Source organism: Coregonus clupeaformis, unplaced genomic scaffold (assembly GCF_020615455.1).
Source record: "Coregonus clupeaformis isolate EN_2021a unplaced genomic scaffold, ASM2061545v1 scaf1219, whole genome shotgun sequence".
Lineage (NCBI taxonomy): Eukaryota > Metazoa > Chordata > Actinopteri > Salmoniformes > Salmonidae > Coregonus > Coregonus clupeaformis.
The window spans coordinates 151,604-166,407 of record NW_025534673.1 but is presented as its reverse complement, the minus strand read 5'-3'; the positions used below and the strand labels follow the sequence as shown (position 1 = coordinate 166,407).

Sequence of the window (14,804 nt, the reverse complement as noted above, 5' to 3'; positions counted from 1 at the left end):
AATACTTATGTAATTGTGATATTTTAAGAATAAAAAAACAGTTTTTGCTTTGTCATTATAATAATAATAATATGCCATTTAGCAGACGCTTTTATCCAAAGCGACTTACAGTCATGCGTGCATTCATTTTTTGTGTATGGGTGGTCCCGGGGATCGAACCCACTACCTTGGCGTTACAAGCGCCGTGCTCTACCAGCTGAGCTACAGAGGACCACCATTATGGGGTATTGTGTGTAGATTGATGAGAAAAAAACAACAATTTAATCAATTTTAGAATAAGGCTGTAACATAACAAAATGTGGAAAAAGTCAAGGGGGCTGAATACTTTCCGAATGCACTGTATATGACATTATTGTCAATTGTCACAAAGAGACTGATGTGTCTTTTTCCTTTATCCCAATACATCTGGTATACAGTGCCTTTAGAAAGTATTCACACCCCTTGACTTTTTCCACATTTTGTTGTGTTGCAGCCTGAATTTTAAATGAATTAAATTTAGATTTTGTGTCACTGGCCTACACACAATACCCCATAATGTCAAAGTAGAATTATGATTTTTGATATTTCTACAAATTAATCAAAAATGAAAAGTTGAAATGTCTTGGGTCAATAAGTGTTCAACCCCTTAGTTTTTTTATGTATATATATTTTTTAACCCTTTTTTCGTGATAGCCAATTGGTAATTACAGTCTTGTCCCATCGCTGCAATTTCCGTACGGACTCGGGAGAGGCGAAGGTCGAAAGCCATGCGTCCACCGAAACACAACACCGCCAAGCCACTCTGCTCGTTTAACCCGGAAGCCAGCCGCACCAATGTGTCGGAGGTAAAACCGTAGAGCTGGCGACCGAAGTCAGCGTGCATGTGCCCGGCCACCACAAGGAGTCGCTAGAGCACGACGCTGGGACAATTGTGCGCTGCCTCATGGGTCTCCCAGTCGCGGCCGGCTGCGACACAGCCCAGGTCGGGAGGCCCAACCCCTTTGTTATGGCACGCCTAAATAAGTTCAGGAAGAAATATGTGTTTAACAAGTCACATAATAAGTTGCATGGACTCATTCTGTGTGTAGTTATAGTGTTTAACATGATTTTTTTGTGACTACCTCATCTCTGTACCCCACACATACAATTATCTGTAAGGTCCCTCGGTCGAGCAGTGAATTTATTTTGTCACCCTCTCTGTTGTTTTCTCTGCTCTCTGTCTATGTCCTTCCCCTTTCTGTTCTCCTTCTCTTTACCTCCCTCACTGTCTCTTGCTTTCTCTCTCTCCCCCCCCTCTCTCTCGCTCTCGCTCTCTTAGGTGTGCATGTAGTCCAGGAGATGTATAGTTGTGAGTGGGATGAGAGACTGGCGCCACAGGGAGGTTTACTCAGTTTGGATATGGAGCAGATTTCCTGACACTGGACCTGAAAACATTGACAATGATGGCCCCAGTACTGCATGCAGTCAATAACAGAGCTTACTCTCTCTCTCTCTCACGATCTCTCTCTCTCACGATCTCTCTCTCTCTCACGGTCTCTCTTACTCTCACTCTCTCTCTCACGCTCTCTCTCAAACAAGATCAGCATGAAGATGTGGAGTATGGAGAGAAAAGCACCCACCTCACTGTGACGTCTGAAGAGTGGACGAAGAACAAGTATCAGTGTGTTGTTCAGGTCACGGGTATCAAGGAGGACTTCATCAAGGTTCTGACTGAGTCTGAGATCCAGACCAACTGGGGAAACACCAACAAGGGTAAGAGGAAGAGAGATTCACTGATTCAACATACATTATACCGAATGACCCCTCCTACTCAATGTATCCAATATTCCTAGTTCCTAAGCATACTCACCTGCATAGTATACCTCTTTCTGAGAAGAGCATGTTCTTATAGTGACCTGAACTGTTATTGAGATTGACAGAGGAATGTAGCTGGGGATTCATGTTGAGGGGAAATGTAACATAGACCACCATGAATGACCCCAAGTAACAGTCTGAATGCTCTGTTCTGATGATTACAGGTGCAAATCAACCAACCGCCATTGGCTCGGCCCCCATCATTGGAGGGGTGGTAGCTCTCCTCCTATTGGCCATCGTTGCTGTTGTTGGGGTTGTCATTTGGAAGAAGAGCAAGAAAGGTGATATAGGATTTTAAAAATCATAAGTAGACTACACTTTTCATAGTAGTTTAGAAGCAGTAGTCATAGTACTGGTTTACAAGCAATGGTATTGTACAGTGTAGTTAGTGATGGTAGAAGTGTGATTCACATACAGCGTACCGTTGTCGCTCATGTTGTATGTTATGTATGCAGTAGGATATGCAGTAGAAATACAAGAATCAGAATACTCTCAAACAGATGTTCTCTTGTAATATTCCACCAAGCCAGGCTATCAGAGTCAATAACAACATACTTTTAATCTCTGTGTTTGAGGCTTTATTAAGGCCCAAAGTAAGTGCCTACCTTGATGTTGTTTGCAATTCTGAAGAGATCACTGAAACTGAAAGAAAATCTTGTAGTTGTTCATTATTTATTATCTGACTGGATATATTGTGTTGGACTGTATCCATTTTAGAGTATGGTTTTATTATATACTGTATATAACTATAAACAAGATATTATGTTATTTATTCATCATTATCATTGAAACATCTCAATAGTGAATAATTTATATTTCAATTTATGTTTCTCAGTTAACCTTGATGGCATTGTACTTCTTTCATCCCCTATTGGATCATAATTCCACCACTGGTGTGTTTTAATTTCACCTGCAGCATCATACCCAGCAGTCATCTATGGCAACCCATCAGGGACATAACATATAAAACAGTGCATATCAGACAGTATGAAACTCAATATGGCATTATCGACATGAACATGAAAATAATTGAATTCATAAACCCATCTTAATTAGTTCTTATTGTCGTTGCTGAACCACAGAAGTTGTTTCATGTACCGTTCTGTCACTCGTTAAAGATGAATATATAATGGTTAAACATTAACAGGTTATGACCCTGATTGCTTGATATGGTGGAGAGAATAATGAAAGAAATAAAATAGTTATGTTGTTCAACCCAGTACTAACATCGAATCTCATCTAAACTGATAAAGAAATGATGTCCTTCTTTCTCTTGTTCTTCTGGAGTCCTACAAATGTAGGATATTCATTTGATCAATCTTTTGTTGCTGAGAATTTTCCTGCAAGCTTGTATTGTATTTCAGTTTTAAAAAGGCTTTTAACGTTTGTAAGTTCCATTTAGAAATGTCAGACTTGATTTGCCCTTACGAAAAATGTATAAACTCCTACAAAAATGTCCATTAATTATAATCCACCAAATAATTCACATTTTCTGTTGCTGCAGGATTATTTTCCTGCTGTAGCAAACTGACTCAAATTAAGATCCTACATTTATATAACTTCCACAAGTCAGTACAAATAAAATGTTGCTAGAACTTAAGTTATTTGAACTTTAGAAAACTACTAGGGCAGTTTTTAGTCTCCAGTATAAGTGACAATATTTATCTCATTGTAGAGTGAGGATCCATGTGAAAAACGTACGCCGGTATTCAATCAATTGCTGATAGTTGTTTTCCAAATATGTCATTAATGACAAAAGACACACAACACAGATATTACATGGTCAATTATTGAATATTTTATTCGCATCTCCCTATGGAATACGTATACACTGCAGTCTCAGGTGATACTGACTTCCCAGAATTCACAGTGGTTTGGTTTTCTGGACGACCATCAGTTTGTGTACTTTGACAGCAACAACAAGACACTGCTCCCCACCACTGAGTGGATGAAGGAGAATGCAGGAGAATACTACTGGGAGCTCTACGCTGAGCCCCTGATTAACCAATATGAACGCTTCAAAAACCTCATTATGTTTGCAAAGAAGCAGTTCAACCAAACCCAGTCAAAAGGAAACAGAATGTACATGTAAACACACACACACACACACACACACACACACACACACACACACACACACACACACACACACACACACACACACACACACACACACACACACACACACACACACACAGGGCCTCCCGAGTGGTGCAGCAGTCTAAGGCACTAGTGCTAGCGGTGTCACTACAGATCCGGGTTCGATCCCGGGCTGTGTCGCAGCCGGACGCGACCGGGAGACCCATGAGGCGGCATATAATTGGCCCAGTGTCTTCCGGGTTAGGGCAGGGTTTGGCCGGCCGGGATGTCCTTGTCCCATCGCGATCTAGCGACTCCTGTGGCGGGCCGGGTCGCCAGTTGTACGGTGTTTCCTCCGACACATTGGTGCAGCTGGCTTCCGGGTTAAGCGAGCAGTGTGTCAAGAAGCAGTGCAGCTTGGCAGGGTCGTGTTACAGAGGACACATGGCTCTCAACCTTCGCCTCTCCCGAGTCCGTATGGGAGTTGCAGCGAAGGGACAAGACTGTAACTACCAACTGGGGAGAAAATGGGGTAAAAAGTATCCCAAAAAAACTATAGGCACAGTTATGCACACAAACATGTGTGCGCACACACACATACACATGCATGCACGCACACACACACACTAATTACTGTACACAGACAGCTCTTTCATTCTCTTCCTCTCACTCTCTCAGATGGTCACACAATCCACAACTTGCACGGCTGTGAGTGGAATGAGACTGAACTCAAAGATTATTTCCACTAATATGTATAAGATGGTGAGGATTTCATTTAATTGGACATGAACAACATGAGTTGGATAGTCTCCGTACAGCAGGTAGACACCATCAAACAGAAGTGGAACAACAACACCAATGATCTCCAGTATCTCAAATGGTACTTCTGTCACGATCGTCACGATGTTACTTTATTTAGTTAAAGCACGAAACAAAACAATAAACGACTCGTAACGTCCTTGGTAACAATGACCAACACGGAACAAAAACCCACAAACACAAAGTGAAAAACAGACAGTTAAATATGGCTCCCAATCAGAGACAACCAGCCAACAGCTGACACTCGTTGCCTCTGATTGGGAGTCACTAAGGCAAACATAGAAAACGACAAACTAGAACCCCCAACATAGAAATAAACCACATAGAATGAACACACCCTGGCTCAACAAATAGAGTCCCAGAGCCAGGGTGTGACAACTTCACTAAGGAGTGTGTTGACACTTTGAACCTCGCCAGCGGCACTTTGACGAGGATAGGTACAGACAGACACTGAGACACACGGCATCCCATTCAATCCAAATCTGTAACCAGTTGTTTCTGGCGTGAGGCACAACAGCATAATTCCTCCACTGCTGTTTTGAGTTCATAGTTGATTTATTTTCTTCCCTTTTCTTTCCTCTCACTCCTTCTCTCCAGCTCCTCCCTCAGTGTCTCTGCTCCAGAAGACCCCATCTTCTCCAGTTCCTCCCTCAGTGTCTCTGCTCCAGAAGACCCCCTCTTCTCCAGTGAACTGCCACACTACAGGTTTCTACCCCAGTGGAGTCATGGTGTTCTGGCAGAAAGACGGACAAGATCAGCATGAAGATGTGGAGTACGGAGAGACTCCCTAATGAAGATGGAACCTTCCAGAAAAGTATTCGCCTCACAATGGAATCTGAGGATTGGGAGAACAACAACTAAACCTGTGTGGTTGAACACAAAGAAAACATCAAACTGGATCAATCTGTGATAAAAAACAAACAGTGGTAAGATTAATCATATCTTATAGTATGACAGAGAAATATATTATTTACGATAATATTCACTGTGTGTGTGTGTTCATAAACTCAGACAAGCCTCCTGAATCTGGCCCCATCATCATTGGAGTAGTGTTGGCTGTCATCCTCCCAGCCCTCATCAGCATAGATGGGTTTATTATGTGGAACCGGAAGAGAAGGACAGGTGAGCAAGGACAGAATGGATATTCTGTACTTATGTGACTAGGCACATTATTTATCATGCTGTCTCAGTGTGCCATTATGGAATTGCATACATGGAGTTGGAGTAGCCTGGAGTAGCCTACCTTGGGAAAATAGTGTTTGAACTTGGTGCAGGTTGGTGTGATGCTTAATACAGCTTTTGAACAAGTCTAACTTGTTGTCTCCCTCTGTTTTGTATTAGTCTCTGAGGATGATGGTTCCAACCCCTCCATGACACAGCAGCACCAGATACAGCATGAGGTTTCTCTCACACTAATTAAAGCGGTAGGCCCATATTAGAAAGTCTTTGTCTATCCATTGGCTGCCTCGAACGTACCCACGTGTTGACACAGATGTCATGTAACAGTGCGCAAAGAACAGGGTCGAGAAGGTCAGTGTGCTAAATCCAGACATAAAAGACTGTCGCAAAAGAACCAGTGTTGTAGATCAAAAACGTCAACACAGGAGAGCAAAAGTATGTTTTCCATGCAATTTGTTTAGCTTTTTTGGATACATGAATTCTGCTGAACGATTTAGCATAGGTACATTACATTACCAAAAGTATGTGGACACCTGCTCGTCAAACATCTCATTCCAAAATCATGGTCATTTATATGGAGTTGGTCCCCCCTTTGCTGCTATAACAGCCTCCACTCTTCTGGGAAGGCTTTCCACTAGATGCTGGAACATTGCTGCAAGGACTTGCTTCCATTCAGCCACAAGAGCATTAGTGAGGTGTAGCACTGATGTTGGGCGATAAGGCCTGGCTCGCAGTCGGAGTTCCAATTCATCCCAAAGGTGTTCGATGAGGTTGAGGTCAGGGCTCTTTGCAGGCCAGTCAAGTTCTTCCACACCGATCGTGACAAACCATTTCTTTATGGACCTCGCTTTGTGCACGGGGGCATTGTAATGCTGAAACAGGAAATGGCCTTCCCCAAACTGTAACTACGAAGTTGGAAGCACAGAATCGTCTAGAAAGTCATTGTATGCTGTAGCGTTAAGATTTCCCTTCACTGGAACAAAGGGGCCTAGCCCGAACCATGAAAAACAGCCCCAGACCATTATTCCTCCTCCACCAAACTTTACAGTTGGCACTATGCATTCGGGCAGGTAGCGTTCTCCTGGCATCTGCCAAACCCAGATTTGCAGACAGATGGGGAAGCGTGATTCCTCTCCAGAGAACGCGCATGGTGATCTTAGGCTTGTGTGCGGCTGCTCGGCCATGGAAACCCATTTCATAAAGCCCCCGACAAACAGTTATTGTGCTGACGTTGCTTCCAGAGGCAGTTTGGAACTTGGTGGTGAGTGTTGCAACCGAAGACAGGCGATTGTTATGTGCTACATGCTTCAGCACTCGGCGGTCCCGTTCTGTGAGCGAAGTGGTAGTATCTGAGCCGTTGTTTCTCCTAGACGTTTCCACTTCACAATAACAGCACTTACAGTTGACCGGGGAAGCGCTAGCAGAAATTGACTTGTTGGAAAGGTGGCATCCTATGACGGTTGTCACACCCTGATCTGTTTCACCTGTCCTGTGCTTGTCTCCACCCCACACCAGGTGTCTCCCATTTGTCCCCATTATCTCCTGTGTATTTATACCAGTGTTTTCTGTGTGTCTCTGGCCAGTTCGTCTTGTCTCGTCAAGCCTACCAGCATTTTTCCAGTCCCTGTTTTCTAGTCCTCCCAGTTCCGACCATTTCTGCCTGCCCTGACCCTGAGCCCACCTGCCATACCATTCTGCCTGCCTTGACCTCGAGCCTGCCTGCCGTCCTGTACCTATCTGACTCTGACCTGGTTTACGAACTTCTGCCTGTCCTTGAGCTGCCTCTTGCCTGCCCCTTGTCTATTAATAAATATCAGAGACTCTAACCATCTGCCTCCTGTGTCTTCATCTGGGTCTCATCCTGTGTCGTTATAATGGTGCCACATTGAAAGTCACTGAGCTCTTAAGTAAGGCCATTCTACTGCCAATGTCTATGGAGATCGCATGGCTGTGTGCTCGATTTTATACACCTGTCAGCATCGGGTGTGGCTGAAATAGCCGAATCCACTAATTTTAAGGGGTGTCCACATAAAAAAAGGCTATTCACTATACTATAGGCTACATATTTTAGTCACCACACGAATAGTTATTTTTACATTATTGAGTAGGCCTATATATTTGTTTAATCTAATTAATCAAATTATTAATCTAACAATACAATTCGTTTTATTTTGTATGAAATGTAAGCTATTTTACATGTTGCAATAAAGTTGACTAAAGTAGAAGCCATCTTTTTTGTTTGTATGTATTTTCACTTGGTAATGAGTAATAAGTAATTATATAGAAAATGCTCATAGGTAACTATAAAGTTACACTTCATTTTAAATAGCTAAATCCTGTGTAACAACTAGCAACAATGTCGTATATGATGAATGGTGGCAATTATTGCCATCAACAAAGAGTCCGTTATGCTGCATCATGTTAGAAGTTTTTATTCATACCACGAGGTTACAGCATAAATTACAGACACTGCGTTGTCCGGAGAACGCTCCTCAGATTGCTATGGCCGTTCCTAACGTCTCATCGTTTAACCCCTATTTATAAACACTGATGCCCCCTCTTCTGACCAATCACCAGTCTCCCCTGTCTACAACCCACCTCCTGTCTGTGATATGTGGTATTACACCTAAAACATTCCCTCTTGATACTACCATAAACAACATTCTATTTCTTCATGAAAAACATTTAACAAAGGCATAATCTTCAGATACTATATTCCCCCCTTTCGAGACAAACTAAACGTCTCGAAACCAAACAGAATAGGATTATGACTAGTAACAACTTATCTTATTGAGTATCTTTAACCTTAAACCAAAACATTCTCCTCCTAGAGTGTAAATACTCTTTCTTATGAAATATGAATAACTGTTGATGAAGTGTGAACACATTACTATGAATTATGAATAAATCTTTATGGAGTGTGAGAGCAAAAACCTGTCCGGCAACCTTTGTTCCAAATCCATCCATCCATCAATCAAGACAGTAAAATTCTCTCCACGGTCCCTCTGCCCCAGGCAACCACGCTGGACTCCAGATAAACTCATAAATCATGTAAAGACATTTGAAACTATGATGCCATTAAATACACATGTTTCCCCTGCAAACAAAATCCTATCCAGAAACATCCACTCTCAAGCTGGTCAACCCATAGGACTTGAAAAGGAATCTCTCCCTGCCTAACCGTCCTTTCCCTAACCCCATCGAAATAAACAAAAGCATCTAATATCCTCATCTGCATTCAATAACATCAAACATCATTCTACTAAAATCAATACCTAAGAATATGACACCATTATGTATTACACATCAAATATGTCTATATTTCATTGCAGACACTGGAATGTAGTCCACTACACTTCATCTCCTCCGTAGTCTCCTCCTCCAATGGACTTGTTGATGATGGAATCAGCCATACCCTCCTTGTTTCATCTCCTCCAGTCATATTGTCCCTTCATATTGTCTTTGTTTGAGTATTCCAATCTCCACATGTTCTCCAAAATGCTTCTGGAATGACAAGAAAATAAACGACCAAACAGTATCTTTTGCAAAACAACCTTTTCAAATTAAACCTCAACATCAATTTAAGAATATAAAAATGACCTATAAATGATGTATGAATCACATTAACCTATCCCCCCCTTGATTCATAAATCATACCAACATCACCCCTACTATTGAAATTTTTTTTTTTTTGAAAAATAATCAACTCATAAAAAAAATGATATTTATCCATCAGTAGTCCATCCATCTTTATCCAGATCAGGAACAGTCAACACCGGGCATCTGAGTGTTGTCTCCAGGAATCACTCTCCAACCTATCTCAATATCATAGCTTTCTCAAGGTCGTAACAAATTACAAACATCACACAGTGTTATCAAAGCTGAAACTAAAATCTGACCCATCACTCGCCCCTACTGGCCTAATTGATCTTGCATCCTCTCAGATCTCCCAAACACATCCCTTATAATGCATCTATAACCCCAGTGATATTATCTGAACTATCTGGACTCAAAGTATAACTAATATTTATCAATATTATCTTCCCAAATGTTACACCATACCATGAATGAAGTCCCCCCTTCTCCCTGACCTTATCCTTCAATGATAGACTTGAAGACTATGACATGTCCCTTTTCATCCTATTTTGAACTCTAGTTTCAAATTTCTGTGTTGGTACCACTCCTCTTTTAATGGTAAAAACCTCATATGGAAGCTTAAACGTTGACCTGTAACAACATCCTATCCCCCATAGGGTAAGAATATACTCTATCATCACAAACCCACCAAATATCTCTAAAATTCCCATAGTCACATTGTCAGTCAAAAGCTAATCTTTTAACCATCAAAGTCCTGCTCTTCTTACTACCTGATATATAAAAAGTAACCTATTATTTGTCATTACTACCCTTAAGGTCATACTTATCCAAGGTTATCCTATACTCATCACACTCTGATATTCCCATAAACATACCCCTTACCTCATTATGTTTTATTAGAACAACAACAACTTTTATCCTCACTGGTTCACCTGAATACTTCAGGTTTCCACTGTTACCTGACTTTACTTTCCATCTAACAATTCCCATAGGGTAATCCATTTACCCAAGAACACTTAAACCCTACTGTTCTGACAACTACATTATTTTATCGGTCAATGACTGTTGCCGATACCACAGTCATGACAAAGCATAACTCTAACCCATACCTGACAGAGGCCGCGCGACCGTCTAACACGTCTTGGGCTGGCATCCCCAACAGACATCAACCCTCAAGATTCCTCACTGATTCTTACAGAATGAGTTAATCTATCTCTAACTTTCACAACAGAGGAACGAGCAGCACTGATCAGATGCCCCCCCCCCTCTGTCATCAAAATCAAAAGACCTCATCCTGCAGCTTCCATGATGAATCTCTCTTCTCCATTTCAGATTAATCTATATTGCTCTCTACTACTATCTGCTCTACTTTTTAACCCTATTCGTAGTAACCTAAACCCCTGAGTCTCTCTTGCTGCCTCCTTTAATTTCAGAACAGTTGTTGTCATCCTTCCTACATTTGCTATTACCATCGTATCCTTAATCCCTTCCCAAAGTTACCATTAACGTTGTTGATTTAGTTGATGAATTAAAACCCTTAATTCCTTCTAGTGGAAAAGCTACCCATATCCCATGTGTATTATTCACTGTTGAAGTGACTACTGTAATAAACTTATCCTTAACTCCCTCTGTGACTGTGGAAACTTCTACAGACTTCAAATCTTCCATTATAAGCGTTACCTTACACATTACATAACCCTTTAACCAATAATTCTTAACCAAAACAAATTTTAATGCTTTCACTAGATAAGTACACATATTCTCCCTAATTATCTCTCTCTCTCTCTCTGTGAAAGAAACGTCATCATCCTAAATGGCATATTATAATTATTATTCTCCTAACCCTAATAACAGTATTTTCCCCCTATAATTGATGCTGTATTGGTTCCCTTATAATCAAATGCAATATATTTATGACTTTAATACCTATCAATGTTGAAAGAGTTAAATTGCTTCTCCCTGTTGTTCTAATAGACTGAAGTGTTAATGTCCTTATTTACTCCTAGTTTTCCCCCCAGTTTTCCCCTAAGACTTTGAACTCTTTCCTTGTACTTCCATCCATCCCCACTAGTGTCACTTTTTCCCCCAAATCTCAGTCCTATCTCTAAATCCCTGACTTTCAAACTTTTGATTACACAAAATACACCTATAATGACCTTGATCTCCCTACTGGAAACTGTAAATATAGATACTCAATCACCCTCAAATCATTCAGCAACACATACTTTCTCAATGCATCTGCTCCTAACCGATTTAAACTCCTACCATATCTTCCCACTAAACTTTAAAATGTCCTTCCTCACTGTTCTCTCTCTGTCTTACTACTAACTTTGAAACTTAGCTTACTGTCTCAGAGTTCTTCCAACCCTAATCTACTCCTAACTTATTTTAATCTAATCTTTTCTCTCATAACATTTAAAACCTTTTCCCCTGATTTATTGACAAAATCTCTTACCACCAAATTTGTAGAATATGTGATTGGGAAAGTTCCCCACCTGCTTCTGACTCATTACACACAGACTTGGCAAAACCGACTAAACACCTTTAGCCTAACCTCAAATCTCTTTGTGTCAGGATGTAACCCAGAATAACAGTCACTCTATTAAGTTTATTTTCCCAGACAGATTGTCTAACAGGTAATCTAATACATTATCATCCTTCCTATGATATTATCTTTTAAGCAAATGATTCCCAAAAAACCCTACTTCTTAAAATATTCTACCAGACAGTCAGTCGTCTAGTGTACATCTTATTGTACGCTTCAATTTACACCATGCATCTCTTTCCCAACAATGCCATAGGTATATTGTCCTAATATTAGTATGTCTCTTTTACTTCCTCTTTGACTTTTATAGCAGAGCTCAATTGATTCCCTAAGAGTATTTAAACTGTTTTACTACTTCCAATCCCTATCCTAACCTAATTAGTTTATTTTACAGAGTGATATGTTTAACCTCTTTAGGCTGAACACATAAGTTTTTCCCCTATTCACTATCACTTCTAATGGTCGGTTGTTTTTACTTCAATTGTTGGCTATTTTCTCTTCTTCTCTAATCGATGCTCTCAGCTGATACCCCCCTTCCGGATATTCTAGGCACTCCAAAATATTTAGAGTGCACCTGGAGAACAGGTGATCTTGAATTGCCCCTGTATCTTCCTTAAAAATGTTCTCTTGTTTCCTCCTGACTTGTTGCTGTGGATATGGAACATCTGGTACCCCCCTTGGCTGGTACAATTGCACTTGACATTGTCCAGTTGAAGCTGTAACAGTGATTGTTGATTTGGTTCACTCTGATTCTTCATAACCAACACTTCTTTTCTTCTTCTCCACCACCAGTTATAAGTTGTATTTGATTGAGTTTTCTTCGTCTCGGTTCTTCTCGTTGTGGACCTATCAGTATTCTTCAAAAGGTTATCTTCTAAGTTCTGTTCTTGAAATATCATCTTCTTACCAGTGGCCTTTCCTTTGGCCTCACTGTATTATTCTTCTCCTTCAATTCTTGAGGTCTTCATCCAGTCGTGTTACTTCTTCCACTTCTCCATTTCTTCTTTGCTCTTGTACCTTCAACTTTCATCAGAGATCAAATCTCTAGTATCCATTTCTTCTTTCCTCTCTTGCCACTTCCCTCTGATCACAGAGTCACCTCCACCCATGACCTCTCATCAATCACTCTCATCTTCATCATCCTCTTCTCCTTAAGTTCCCAGACATCCCGGTTTTCCTTCCTTCTGGAGTTTTGAATTCATCTTCATCGTCGTTTCTGCTGGTACCCTATCTATTATTAATCTATATTTCTGATGCAATAATCACTCCTGGATAATCATTGTAAGCTGAGAATAAACCTCCCTAAGCTCTACTTTTTAAACCTATCTTATCGCTGACATATTTTATCAATTTCTGTTTGAGAATGAAGGGCAACTTTTGTTTCACTTGCCGGATACCCTAGCAACACTTTAGTTAAAGGATTACCACTATGCACTATATCAACCGATGTACTGACTTTCATAGTCCTGATATCTTTTCCCCATTGTAACAAGCCTTTCCTATTCCTTTATTGTGAACTATCCTATTTTAGACTATATAGCTTATGTAGCCTTCCCCCTGTAATTCTTAATATAACCTAACAACTCCAAATAAATCCCAATAAGTCAATTAAAAATCATGAATAATTAAAACCAATTTTTTTATTCCTATATCCTATGTCCCCAATTTAACCATTAGTGTTGACTATATTACCACAACCCATCAAATGCAAGTAAATTAGTCAACTTCAAAGCAATCCCAAAAACAAAGCCTCTAACCCTTCAATAAATGATACACAGAGCCTCCAAAATGCAATTTTTAATGAAATAGTATTTGCCAAGCCTATGCAAAATCGTCATTTTATCACATTTCTTTAAATTGATTTTGTGTACTAGCCTGATCTGATCCTCTCGTCTGCCTCACACCTTGTCACGTGACGCAGTCAGCACTTCCCTGTATCTCCTCTCGCCTCTCGCTTAGCGTTCCTCTCATATGACAGAAGAACATACACAGAAAAAGACTTTAGTAGTTAATGCAATCACTGATTATTTCCAACCGTTCAATATTCGTTCGTTTCTACATTCACTCTAAGACTTTAACTCAGGACTAATGATAGATCGCCCAAAAACATTTTTGCTTTTAATCCGTCATTTAATTATTTAATTCAATCTATTATAATCCGTTATCCTATATTTAATTTATAAATTCAATAGGTACCCAAACAAGTTTCATCTTAACCCACCGCCGTGTAAACTTATAAGATTCGTGTTAAACTCTCCTTGTGCCCATTTGTTCCTCGTCTGTGTTCCTCTGTCTCCCCCTGCAGTTTAACCAATGTGTTGTTTTGCAGAATCCCCGCATGCGCAAATATCATTTATTACATAGATCGCTCCAAAACATTTCATTTAATTTTAATCGTCTTTTAATTTAATTAATTATACTCCGTCAACATATATTTGATTTATAACTTTACTACATCTCACAAATAGTTTCCCGTTCGAACAACAGCGTTTAACCCCTAAGAGATTTTTCCCCCAAAATCTCTCTTATTCTGTGACTATTATCCCTTCCGACCCCCCACATGGGACCTATGACCCTTACCCATAATGCCGTGCTTTGTAGGCTTAGCACATAACCACATGTTGTAGTTTTTAGCCCGTAAAATCACGCATGCGCAAATATCATTTTAACCTCATACTTGAGTCTCAGCATCCCCTCATGGTGCCGTAAAACAAACCGTTCCCTAATCTCGTGCCATAAACTCCAACTCCCA

The 14,804-nt window shown here is 40.4% G+C and overlaps 1 pseudogene; it reads left to right on the top strand.

The window, feature by feature from the left end:
* The first annotated feature begins 1,292 nt into the window (after nucleotides 1–1,292).
* On the top strand, nucleotides 1,293–5,915 carry LOC123481131 (annotated as a pseudogene).
* The last annotated feature ends 8,889 nt before the right edge of the window (nucleotides 5,916–14,804 follow it).